The 12,005-nt window shown below is 61.8% G+C and overlaps 1 protein-coding gene across 1 annotated transcript in view; it reads left to right on the top strand.

The window, feature by feature from the left end:
* LOC140411385 (myomesin-3-like) overlaps positions 1–12,005 on the top strand; it is a 225,706-nt gene that overhangs the window by 106,746 nt on the left and 106,955 nt on the right. The gene's annotated exons all lie outside the window — the stretch shown is intronic.

The following is a 12,005-nucleotide window of genomic DNA, read 5'->3' as shown; positions in this document are numbered from 1 at the left end:
TCCAGCTCACCAGCGTGGCGTTGTGGGTCCAGCTCACCAGCATGACGCCGTGGGTCCAGCTCACCAGCGTGGCGTTGTGGGTCCAGCTCACCAGTATGACGCTGTGAGTCCAGCTCACCAGTGTGACGCTATGGGTCCAACTCCAGCTCACCAGTGTGACGCCATGGCTCCAGCTCACCAGTGTGACGTTGTGGGTCCAGCTTGCCAGCGTGACATTGTGGGTCCAGCTCGCCAGCGTGACATTGTGGGTCTAGCTCGCCAGCGTGACGTTGTGGGTCCAGCTCACCAGCATGACACCGTGGGTCCAGCTCACCAGTGTGACGCCGTGGGTCCAGCTCACCAGCATGACGCCGTGGGTCCAGCTCACCAGCGTGACGCCGTGGGTCTAGCTCACCAGTGTGACGCCGTGGGTCCAGCTCACCAGCATGACACCGTGGGTCCAGCTCGCCAGCATGACGCCGTGGGTCCAGCTCACCAACGTGACGCCGTGGGTCTAGCTCACCAGTGTGACGCCGTGGGTCCAGCTCACCAGCATGACGCCGTGGGTCCAGCTCACCAGCGTGACGCCGTGGGTCCAGCTCACCAGGGTGTAGTTATGGGTCCAGCTCACCAGCGTGACGTTGCGGGTCCAGCTCACCAGCGTGACGCCGTGGGTCCAGCTCACCAGTAGGACGCTGTGAGTCCAGCTCACCAGTGTGACGCCGTGGGTCCAGCTCCAGCTCACCAGTGTGACGCTGTGGGTCCAGCTCACCAGCATGACGTTGTGGGTCCAGTTCGCCAGCGAGGCATTGTGGGTCCAGCTCACCAGCGTGGCGTTGTGGGTCCAGCTCACCAGCGTGGCATTGTGTGTCCAGCTCACCAGCGAGGCGCTGTGGGTCCAGCTCACCAGCGAGGCGTTGTGGGTCCAGCTTGCCAGCGTGGCGTTGAGGGTCCAGCTCACCAGTGTGATGTCATGGGTCCAGCTCACCAGCGAGGCGTTGTGTGTCCAGCTCACCAGCGTGACGCCATGGCTCCAGCTCACCAGTGTGACGTTGTGGGTCCAGCTTGCCAGCGTGACATTGTGGGTCCAGCTCGCCAGCGTGACATTGTCGGTCCAGCTCGCCAGCGTGACGTTGTGGGTCCAGCTCACCTGTGTGACGCCAGGGGTCCAGCTCGCCAGTGTGATGTTATGGGTCCAGTTCACCAGTGTGACGTTGTGGGTCCAGCTCGCCAGCGTGACGTTGTGGGTCCAGCTCACCAGTGTGACGTTGTGGGTCCAGCTCACCAGTGTGATGTTATGAGTCCAGCTCACTAGCGAGGCTTTGTGGGTCCAGTTCACCAGTGTGACGTTGTGGGTCCAGCTCGCCAGCGTGACGTTATGGGTCCAGTTCACCAGTGTGACGTTGTGGGTCCAGCTCGCCAGCGTGACGTTGTGGGTCCAGCTCGCCAGCGTGACGTTGTGGGTCCAGCTCACCAGTGTGACGTTGTGGGTCCAGCTCGCCAGCGTGGCGTTGTGGGTCCAGCTCACCAGCGTGGCGTTGTGGGTCCAGCTCACCAGCGAGGCGTTGTGGGTCCAGCTCACCAGCGTGGCGTTGTGGGTCCAGCTCACCAGCGAGGCGTTGTGGGTCCAGCTCACCAGCGTGGCATTGTGGGTCCAGCTCACCAGCGTGGCGTTGTGGGTCCAGCTCACCAGCGTGGCGTTGTAGGTCCAGCTCACCAGCGAGGCGTTGTGGGTCCAGCTCACCAGCGTGACGTTGTGGGTCTAGCTCGCCAGCGTGACATTGTGGGTCTAGCTCGCCAGCGTGACGCCATGGGTCCAGCTCACCAGTGTGACGTTGTGGGTCCAGCTCACCAGCGTGGCGTTGTGGGTCCAGCTCACCAGCGAGGCGTTGTGGGTCCAGCTCACCAGCGTGACGTTGTGGGTCTAGCTCGCCAGCGTGACATTGTGGGTCTAGCTCGCCAGCGTGACGCCATGGGTCCAGCTCACCAGTGTGACGTTGTGGGTCCAGCTCGCCAGTGTGATGTTATGGGTCCAGCTCGCCAGCGTGACGTTGTGGGTCCAGCTCGCCAGCGTGACGTTATGGGTCCAGCTCGCCAGCGTGACGTTGTGGGTCCAGCTCGCCAGCGAGGCATTGTAGGTCCAGCTCGCCAGCGTGACCTTGTGGGTCCAGCTCACCAGTGTGACGTTGTGCGTTCAGCTCACCAGTGTGACGTTGTGGGTCCAGCTCACCAGTGTGACGTTGTGGGTCCAGCTCACCAGTGTGACGTTGTGGGTCCAGCTCACCAGCGTGGCGTTGTGGGTCCAGCTCGCCAGCGTGACGTTGTGGGTCCAGCTCGCCAGCGAGGCATTGTGGGTCCAGCTCGCCAGCGTGACGTTGTGGGTCCAGCTCGCCAGCGAGGCATTGTGGGTCCAGCTCACCAGTGTGACGTTGTGGGTCCAGCTCACTAGTGTGACGTTGTGGGTCCAGCTCGCCAGCGTGACTTTGTGGGTCCAGCTCGCCAGCGAGGCATTGTGGGTCCAGCTCGCCAGCGTGACGTTGTGGGTCCAGCTCGCCAGCGAGGCATTGTGGGTCCAGCTCACCAGCGAGGCATTGTGGGTCCAGCTCACCAGCGTGACGTTGTGGGTCCAGCTCGCCAGCGTGACATTGTGGGTCCAGCTCACCAGCGTGACGTTGTGGGTCCAGCTCGCCAGCGTGACATTGTGGGTCCAGCTCGCCAGCGTGACTTTGTGGGTCCAGCTCGCCAGCGAGGCATTGTGGGTCCAGCTCGCCAGCGTGACGTTGTGGGTCCAGCTCGCCAGCGAGGCATTGTGGGTCCAGCTCACCATTGTGATGTCATGGATCCAGCTCACCAGTGTGACATTGTGTGTCCAGCTCGCCAGCGTGACATTGTGGGTCCAGCTCACCAGCGTGACGTTGTGGGTCCAGCTCGCCAGCGTGACTTTGTGGGTCCAGCTCGCCAGCGAGGCATTGTGGGTCCAGCTCACCAGCGTGACATTGTGGGTCTAGCTCGCCAGCGTGACGCCATGGGTCCAGCTCACCAGTGTGACGTTGTGGGTCCAGCTCGCCAGTGTGATGTTATGGGTCCAGCTCGCCAGCGTGACGTTGTGGGTCCAGCTCGCCAGCGTGACGTTATGGGTCCAGCTCGCCAGCGTGACGTTGTGGGTCCAGCTCGCCAGCGAGGCATTGTAGGTCCAGCTCGCCAGCGTGACCTTGTGGGTCCAGCTCACCAGTGTGACGTTGTGCGTTCAGCTCACCAGTGTGACGTTGTGGGTCCAGCTCACCAGTGTGACGTTGTGGGTCCAGCTCACCAGTGTGACGTTGTGGGTCCAGCTCACCAGCGTGGCGTTGTGGGTCCAGCTCGCCAGCGTGACGTTGTGGGTCCAGCTCGCCAGCGAGGCATTGTGGGTCCAGCTCGCCAGCGTGACGTTGTGGGTCCAGCTCGCCAGCGAGGCATTGTGGGTCCAGCTCACCAGTGTGACGTTGTGGGTCCAGCTCACTAGTGTGACGTTGTGGGTCCAGCTCGCCAGCGTGACTTTGTGGGTCCAGCTCGCCAGCGAGGCATTGTGGGTCCAGCTCGCCAGCGTGACGTTGTGGGTCCAGCTCGCCAGCGAGGCATTGTGGGTCCAGCTCACCAGCGAGGCATTGTGGGTCCAGCTCACCAGCGTGACGTTGTGGGTCCAGCTCGCCAGCGTGACATTGTGGGTCCAGCTCACCAGCGTGACGTTGTGGGTCCAGCTCGCCAGCGTGACATTGTGGGTCCAGCTCGCCAGCGTGACTTTGTGGGTCCAGCTCGCCAGCGAGGCATTGTGGGTCCAGCTCGCCAGCGTGACGTTGTGGGTCCAGCTCGCCAGCGAGGCATTGTGGGTCCAGCTCACCATTGTGATGTCATGGATCCAGCTCACCAGTGTGACATTGTGTGTCCAGCTCGCCAGCGTGACATTGTGGGTCCAGCTCACCAGCGTGACGTTGTGGGTCCAGCTCGCCAGCGTGACTTTGTGGGTCCAGCTCGCCAGCGAGGCATTGTGGGTCCAGCTCACCAGCGTGACATTGTGGGTCCAGCTCGCCAGCGTGACATTGTGGGTCCAGCTCACCAGCGTGACGTTGTGGGTCCAGCTCGCCAGCGTGACATTGTGGGTCCAGCTCACCAGCGTGACGTTGTGGGTCCAGCTCGCCAGCGTGACGTTGTGGGTCCAGCTCGCCAGCGTGACGTTGTGGGTCCAGCTCGCCAGCGAGGCATTGTGTGTCCAGCTCGCCAGCGTGACCTTGTGGGTCCAGCTCACCAGTGTGACGTTGTGCGTTCAGCTCACCAGTGTGACGTTGTGGGTCCAGCTCACCAGTGTGACGTTGTGGGTCCAGCTCGCCAGCGTGACGTTGTGGGTCCAGCTCACCAGTGTGACGTTGTGGGTCCAGCTCACCAGCGTGGCGTTGTGGGTCCAGCTCGCCAGCGTGACGTTGTGGGTCCAGCTCGCCAGCGTGACGTTGTGGGTCCAGCTCGCCAGCGAGGCATTGTGGGTCCAGCTCGCCAGCGTGACGTTGTGGGTCCAGCTCGCCAGCGAGGCATTGTGGGTCCAGCTCACCAGTGTGATGTCATGGATCCAGCTCACCAGTGTGACATTGTGGGTCCAGCTCGCCAGCGTGACATTGTGGGTCCAACTCACCAGCGTGACGTTGTGGGTCCAGCTCGCCAGCGTGACTTTGTGGGTCCAGCTCGCCAGCGAGGCATTGTGGGTCCAGCTCACCAGCGTGACGTTGTGGGTCCAGCTCGCCAGCGTGACATTGTGGGTCCAGCTCACCAGCGTGACTTTGTGGGTCCAGCTCGCCAGCGAGGCATTGTGGGTCCAGCTCACCAGCGTGACGTTGTGGGTCCAGCTCGCCAGCGTGACATTGTGGGTCCAGCTCACCAGCGTGACGTTGTGGGTCCAGCTCGCCAGCGTGACTTTGTGGGTCCAGCTCGCCAGCGAGGAATTGTGGGTCCAGCTCACCAGCGTGACCTTGTGGGTCCAGCTCGCCAGCGAGGCGTTGTGGGTCCAGCTCACCAGCGTGACGTTGTGGGTCCAGCTCGCCAGCGTGACGTTGTGGGTCCAGCTCGCCAGCGTGACATTGTGGGTCCAGCTCACCAGCGTGACGTTGTGGGTCCAGCTCGCCAGCGTGACGTTGTGGGTCCAGTTCACCAGCGTGACGTTGTGGGTCCAGCTCGCCAGCGAGGCATTGTGGGTCCAGCTTGCCAGCGTGACGTTGTGTGTCCAGCTCACCAGCGTGACATTGTGGGTCCAGCTCGCCAGCGTGACGTTGTGGGTCCAGCTCGCCAGCGTGACGTTGTGGGTCCAGCTCACCAGCGAGGCGTTGTGGGTCCAGCTCGCCAGCGTGACATTGGGGGTCCAGCTCACCAGCGTGACGTTGTGGGTCCAGCTCACCAGCGTGACGTTGTGGGTCCAGCTCGCCAGCGAGGCATTGTGGGTCCAGCTCGCCAGCGTGACGTTGTGGGTCCAGCTCGCCAGCGTGATGTCATGGATCCAGCTCACCAGTGTGACGCCATGGGTCCAGCTCACCGGTGTGATGTTATGGGTCCAGCTCACCAGTGTGACGTTATGGGTCCAGCTCCCCAGTGTGACGTTGTGGGTCCAGCTCACCAGTGTGACGTTGTGGGTCCAGCTCGCCAGCGTGACGTTGTGGGTCCAGCTCGCCAGTGTGACATTGTGGGTCCAGCTCGCCAGTGTGACATTGTGGGTCCAGCTCGCCAGCGAGGCATTGTGGGTCCAGCTCGCCAGCGAGGCATTGTGGGTCCAGCTCGCCAGCGTGACTTTGTGGGTCCAGCTCGCCAGCGAGGCATTGTGGGTCCAGCTCACCAGCGTGACGTTGTGGGTCCAGCTCGCCAGCGTGACATTGTGGGTCCAGCTCGCCAGCGAGGCATTGTGGGTCCAGCTCGCCAGTGTGACGTTGTGGGTCCAGCTCACCAGCGTGACGTTGTGGGTCCAGCTCACCAGCGTGACGTTGTTGGTCCAGCTCACCAGTGTGACGTTGTGGGTCCAGCTCACCAGCGTGACATTGTGGGTCCAGCTCGCCAGCGAGGCATTGTGGGTCCAGCTCGCCAGCGTGACGTTGTGGGTCCAGCTCGCCAGCGAGGCATTGTGTGTCCAGCTCGCCAGCGTGACCTTGTGGGTCCAGCTCACCAGTGTGACGTTGTGCGTTCAGCTCACCAGTGTGACGTTGTGGGTCCAGCTCACCAGTGTGACGTTGTGGGTCCAGCTCGCCAGCGTGACGTTGTGGGTCCAGCTCACCAGTGTGACGTTGTGGGTCCAGCTCACCAGCGTGGCGTTGTGGGTCCAGCTCGCCAGCGTGACGTTGTGGGTCCAGCTCGCCAGCGTGACGTTGTGGGTCCAGCTCGCCAGCGAGGCATTGTGGGTCCAGCTCGCCAGCGTGACGTTGTGGGTCCAGCTCGCCAGCGAGGCATTGTGGGTCCAGCTCACCAGTGTGATGTCATGGATCCAGCTCACCAGTGTGACATTGTGGGTCCAGCTCGCCAGCGTGACATTGTGGGTCCAGCTCACCAGCGTGACGTTGTGGGTCCAGCTCGCCAGCGTGACTTTGTGGGTCCAGCTCGCCAGCGAGGCATTGTGGGTCCAGCTCACCAGCGTGACGTTGTGGGTCCAGCTCGCCAGCGTGACATTGTGGGTCCAGCTCACCAGCGTGACTTTGTGGGTCCAGCTCGCCAGCGAGGCATTGTGGGTCCAGCTCACCAGCGTGACGTTGTGGGTCCAGCTCGCCAGCGTGACATTGTGGGTCCAGCTCACCAGCGTGACGTTGTGGGTCCAGCTCGCCAGCGTGACTTTGTGGGTCCAGCTCGCCAGCGAGGAATTGTGGGTCCAGCTCACCAGCGTGACCTTGTGGGTCCAGCTCGCCAGCGAGGCGTTGTGGGTCCAGCTCACCAGCGTGACGTTGTGGGTCCAGCTCGCCAGCGTGACGTTGTGGGTCCAGCTCGCCAGCGTGACATTGTGGGTCCAGCTCACCAGCGTGACGTTGTGGGTCCAGCTCGCCAGCGTGACGTTGTGGGTCCAGTTCACCAGCGTGACGTTGTGGGTCCAGCTCGCCAGCGAGGCATTGTGGGTCCAGCTTGCCAGCGTGACGTTGTGTGTCCAGCTCACCAGCGTGACATTGTGGGTCCAGCTCGCCAGCGTGACGTTGTGGGTCCAGCTCGCCAGCGTGACGTTGTGGGTCCAGCTCACCAGCGAGGCGTTGTGGGTCCAGCTCGCCAGCGTGACATTGTGGGTCCAGCTCACCAGCGTGACGTTGTGGGTCCAGCTCACCAGCGTGACGTTGTGGGTCCAGCTCGCCAGCGAGGCATTGTGGGTCCAGCTCGCCAGCGTGACGTTGTGGGTCCAGCTCGCCAGCGTGATGTCATGGATCCAGCTCACCAGTGTGACGCCATGGGTCCAGCTCACCGGTGTGATGTTATGGGTCCAGCTCACCAGTGTGACGTTATGGGTCCAGCTCACCAGTGTGACGTTGTGGGTCCAGCTCACCAGTGTGACGTTGTGGGTCCAGCTCGCCAGCGTGACGTTGTGGGTCCAGCTCGCCAGTGTGACATTGTGGGTCCAGCTCGCCAGTGTGACATTGTGGGTCCAGCTCGCCAGCGAGGCATTGTGGGTCCAGCTCGCCAGCGAGGCATTGTGGGTCCAGCTCGCCAGCGTGACTTTGTGGGTCCAGCTCGCCAGCGAGGCATTGTGGGTCCAGCTCACCAGCGTGACGTTGTGGGTCCAGCTCGCCAGCGTGACATTGTGGGTCCAGCTCGCCAGCGAGGCATTGTGGGTCCAGTTCGCCAGTGTGACGTTGTGGGTCCAGCTCACCAGCGTGATGTTGTGGGTCCAGCTCACCAGCGTGACGTTGTGGGTCCAGCTCACCAGTGTGACGTTGTGGGTCCAGCTCACCAGCGTGACATTGTGGGTCCAGCTCGCCAGCGAGGCATTGTGGGTCCAGCTCGCCAGCGTGACGTTGTGGGTCCAGCTCGCCAGTGTGATGTCATGGATCCAGCTCACCAGTGTGACGCCATGGGTCCAGCTCACCAGTGTGATGTTATGGGTCCAGCTCACCAGTGTGACGTTATGGGTCCAGCTCACCAGCGTGACGTTGTGGGTCCAGCTCGCCAGCGTGACGTTATGGGTCCAGCTCGCCAGCGTGACATTGTGGGTCCAGCTCGCCAGCGAGGCATTGTGGGTCCAGCTCGCCAGTGTGACGTTGTGGGTCCAGCTCGCCAGCGTGACGTTGTGGGTCCAGCTCGCCAGCGTGACGTTGTGGGTCCAGCTCGCCAGCGTGATGTTATGGGTCCAGCTCACCAGTGTGACGTTGTGGGTCCAGCTCACCAGCGTGACGTTGTGGGTCCAGCTCGCCAGTGTGACGTTGTGGGTCCAGCTCACCAGTGTGACGTTGTGGGTCCAGCTCACCAGCGTGGCATTGTGGGTCCAGCTCGCCAGCGTGACGTTGTGGGTCCAGCTCGCCAGCGTGACGTTGTGGGTCCAGCTCGCCAGCGTGACGTTGTGGGTCCAGCTCGCCAGCGTGACGTTGTGGGTCCAGCTCGCCAGCGAGGCATTGTGGGTCCAGCTCGCCAGCGTGACGTTGTGGGTCCAGCTCACCAGTGTGACGTTGTGGGTCCAGCTCGCCAGCGAGGCATTGTGGGTCCAGCTCACCAGCGAGGCGTTGTGGGTCCAGCTCACCAGCGTGGCGTTGTGGGTCCAGCTCACCAGCGAGGCGTTGTGGGTCCAGCTCGCCAGCGTGACATTGTGGGTCCAGCTCGCCAGCGTGACGTTGTGGGTCCAGCTCGCCAGTGTGATGTTGTGGGTCCAGCTCGCCAGCGTGACATTGTGGGTCCAGCTCACCAGCGTGACGTTGTGGGTCCAGCACGCCAGCGTGACGTTGTGGGTCCAGCTCGCCAGCGTGACATTGTGGGTCCAGCTCGCCAGCGTGACGTTGTGGGTCCAGCTCGCCAGTGTGATGTCATGGATCCAGCTCACCAGTGTGACGCCATGGGTCCAGCTCACCAGTGTGATGTTATGGGTCCAGCTCACCAGTGTGATGTTATGGGTCCAGCTCACCAGTGTGACGTTATGGGTCCAGCTCACCAGCGAGACATTGTGGGTCCAGCTCGCCAGCGTGACGTTGTGGGTCCAGCTCGCCAGCGTGACGTTGTGGGTCCAGCTCGCCAGCGTGACGTTGTGGGTCCAGCTCGCCAGTGTGACGTTGTGGGTCCAGCTCGCCAGCGTGACGTTGTGGGTCCAGCTCGCCAGCGTGACGTTGTGGGTCCAGCTCGCCAGCGAGGCATTGTGGGTCCAGCTCGCCAGCGTGACGTTGTGGGTCCAGCTCGCCAGCGTGACGTTGTGGGTCCAGCTCACCAGTGTGACGCCGTGAGTCCAACCCGTCAGCGTGACACCGTGGGTCCAGCTCACCAGCGTGACGTTGTGGGTCCAGCTCGCCAGCGTGACGTTGTGGGTCCAGCTCACCAGCGTGACACCGTGCGTCCAACCCGTCAGCGTGAAGTTGTGGGTCCAGCTCACCAGTGTGACGCCATGGCTCCAGCTCACCAGCGATGCGTTGTGGGCCTAGCTCACCAGCGTGACGTTGTGGGTCCAGCTCACCAGTGTGACGTTGTGGGTCCAGCTCACCAGGGTGACGTTGTGGGTCCAGCTCACCAGCGTGACGTTGTGGGTCCAGCTCGCCAGTGTGACGTTGTGGGTCCAGCTCACCAGCGTGACGTTGTGGGTCCAGCTCACCAGCGTGACACCGTGGGTCCAACCCGTCAGCGTGACGTTGTGGGTCCAGCTCACCAGCATGACACCGTGGGTCCAACCCGTCAGCGTGACGTTGTGGGTCCAGCTCACCAGTGTGACGCCATGGCTCCAGCTCACCAGCGATGCGTTGTGGGCCTAGCTCACCAGCGTGACGTTGTGGGTCCAGCTCACCAGTGTGACGTTGTGGGTCCAGCTCACCAGCGTGACGTTGTGGGTCCAGCTCACCAGCGTGACGTTGTGGGTCCAGCTCACCAGCGTGACTTTGTGGGTCCAGCTCACCAGTGTGACGTTGTGGGTCCAGCTCGCCAGCGAGGCATTGTGGGTCCAGCTCACCAGTGTGACGTTGTGGGTCCAGCTCGCCAGGGTGACGTTGTGGGTCCAGCTCGCCAGCGTGACATTGTGGGTCCAGCTCGCCAGCGTGACGTTGTGGGTCCAGCTCGCCAGCGTGACATTGTGGGTCTAGCTCGCCAGCGAGGCGTTGTGGGTCCAGTTCGCCAGCGTGACGTTGTGGGTCCGGCTCACCAGCGTGACACCGTGGGTCCGGCTCACCAGCGTGACACCGTGGGTCCAACTCGCCACCGTGACATTGTGGGTCCAGCTCACCAGCGTGACGTTGTGGGTCCGGCTCACCAGCGTGACGTTATGGGTCCAGCTCGCCAGCGTGACATTGTGGGTCCGGCTCACCAGCGTGACGTTATGGGTCCAGCTCGCCAGCGTGACATTGTGGGTCCGGCTCACCAGCGTGACGTTATGGGTCCAGCTCGCCAGCGTGACATTGTGGGTCCAGCTCACTAGCGTGACATTGTGGGTCCGGCTCACCAGCGTGACGTTATGGGTCCAGCTCGCCAGCGTGACATTGTGGGTCCGGCTCACCAGCGTGACGTTATGGGTCCAGCTCGCCAGCGTGACATTGTGGGTCCGGCTCACCAGCGTGACGTTATGGGTCCAGCTCGCCAGCGTGACATTGTGGGTCCAGCTCACTAGCGTGACATTGTGGGTCCGGCTCACCAGCGTGACGTTATGGGTCCAGCTCGCCAGCGTGACATTGTGGGTCCGGCTCACCAGCGTGACGTTATGGGTCCAGCTCGCCAGCGTGACAATGTGGGTCCAGCTCACTAGCGTGACGTTATGGGTCCAGCTCGCCAGTGTGACGTTGTGGATCCAGCTCGCCAACGTGACATTGTGGGTCCAGCTCACCAGCGTGACATTGTGGGTCCAGCTCGCCAGGGTGACGTTGTGGGTCCAGCTCACCAGCGTGACTTTGTGGGTCCAGCTCACCAGCGTGACATTGTGGGTCCAGCTCACCAGTGTGACGCTGTGGGTCCAGCTCACCAGTGTGACATTGTGGGTCCAGCTCACCAGCGTGACATTGTGGGTCCAGCTCACCAGTGTGACGCTGTGGGTCCAGCTCACCAGTGTGACGCCGTGGGTCCTGCCTATAGGATTCTTTTAGACTTTCTGTCAGAAAATATGGCGCTTTTGGGGAGGGTGGCATCCTGCTTTTCCCACCTGAGTTGTCCCAAAATGAGAAAATTCCGCCCAAAAATGTCAAATTTCAAAGGCAGCAATAATTCCCACAATAATTAAAGCCAAGGTAAGGACATGAGTAGGCGACACTGCAGGAATCCACTGCAGAGCTGTGTCAGCTCTTGTAAATTCAGCTAACCATAAGGAAAGAGTGTCAGTAGCAATCAGGGTGATGCGACGATCAATTCATGCGAAACCAAGAGTAGAAGTAAACTGTGACTTTAATCGACTAGAACAGTGCCTGCATGCGACTGGTCTGCTAGTGAGAGCCGCCTACAGGTCTTTATACCTCCCCTCAAGGGGTGGAGCAAGGGGCTGAGCCCACAAGGCACCAACATGATACATTACAGGTAATACCTTACAATGATCCATAGGTGGAGCCGACATGGGCAACAGCGTGATACAGTTATATACATGGTGAATGGTTACTGCAAAACATTCACCACACAGGGTCACCTCCTCTCTCTTATTAAATGAAAGCACAAAATGCTGGAAATACTCGGCAAGTCAAGCTGCATCTGTGGAGAGAAACAGAGTTAATTTTTCAGGTCAATGACCCCTCATCAGAAATGAGGATAGACAGAAATGTCATTGTACACAGCAGTGTGCCCATCCAGCAGTTCGGTTCCTGTTCTTGACGTGCACCACTTGGTGCTTCTTGCCTGGAACTCACTGGTGCTACCTCATTATTTTCTGCACCCTCCAGGATGTGGGTAAG

This window comes from Scyliorhinus torazame, chromosome 1 (genome assembly GCF_047496885.1).
Source record: "Scyliorhinus torazame isolate Kashiwa2021f chromosome 1, sScyTor2.1, whole genome shotgun sequence".
Lineage (NCBI taxonomy): Eukaryota > Metazoa > Chordata > Chondrichthyes > Carcharhiniformes > Scyliorhinidae > Scyliorhinus > Scyliorhinus torazame.
The sequence above is the reverse complement of the archived record's forward strand: the minus strand, read 5'-3'. Positions and strand labels throughout refer to the sequence as shown.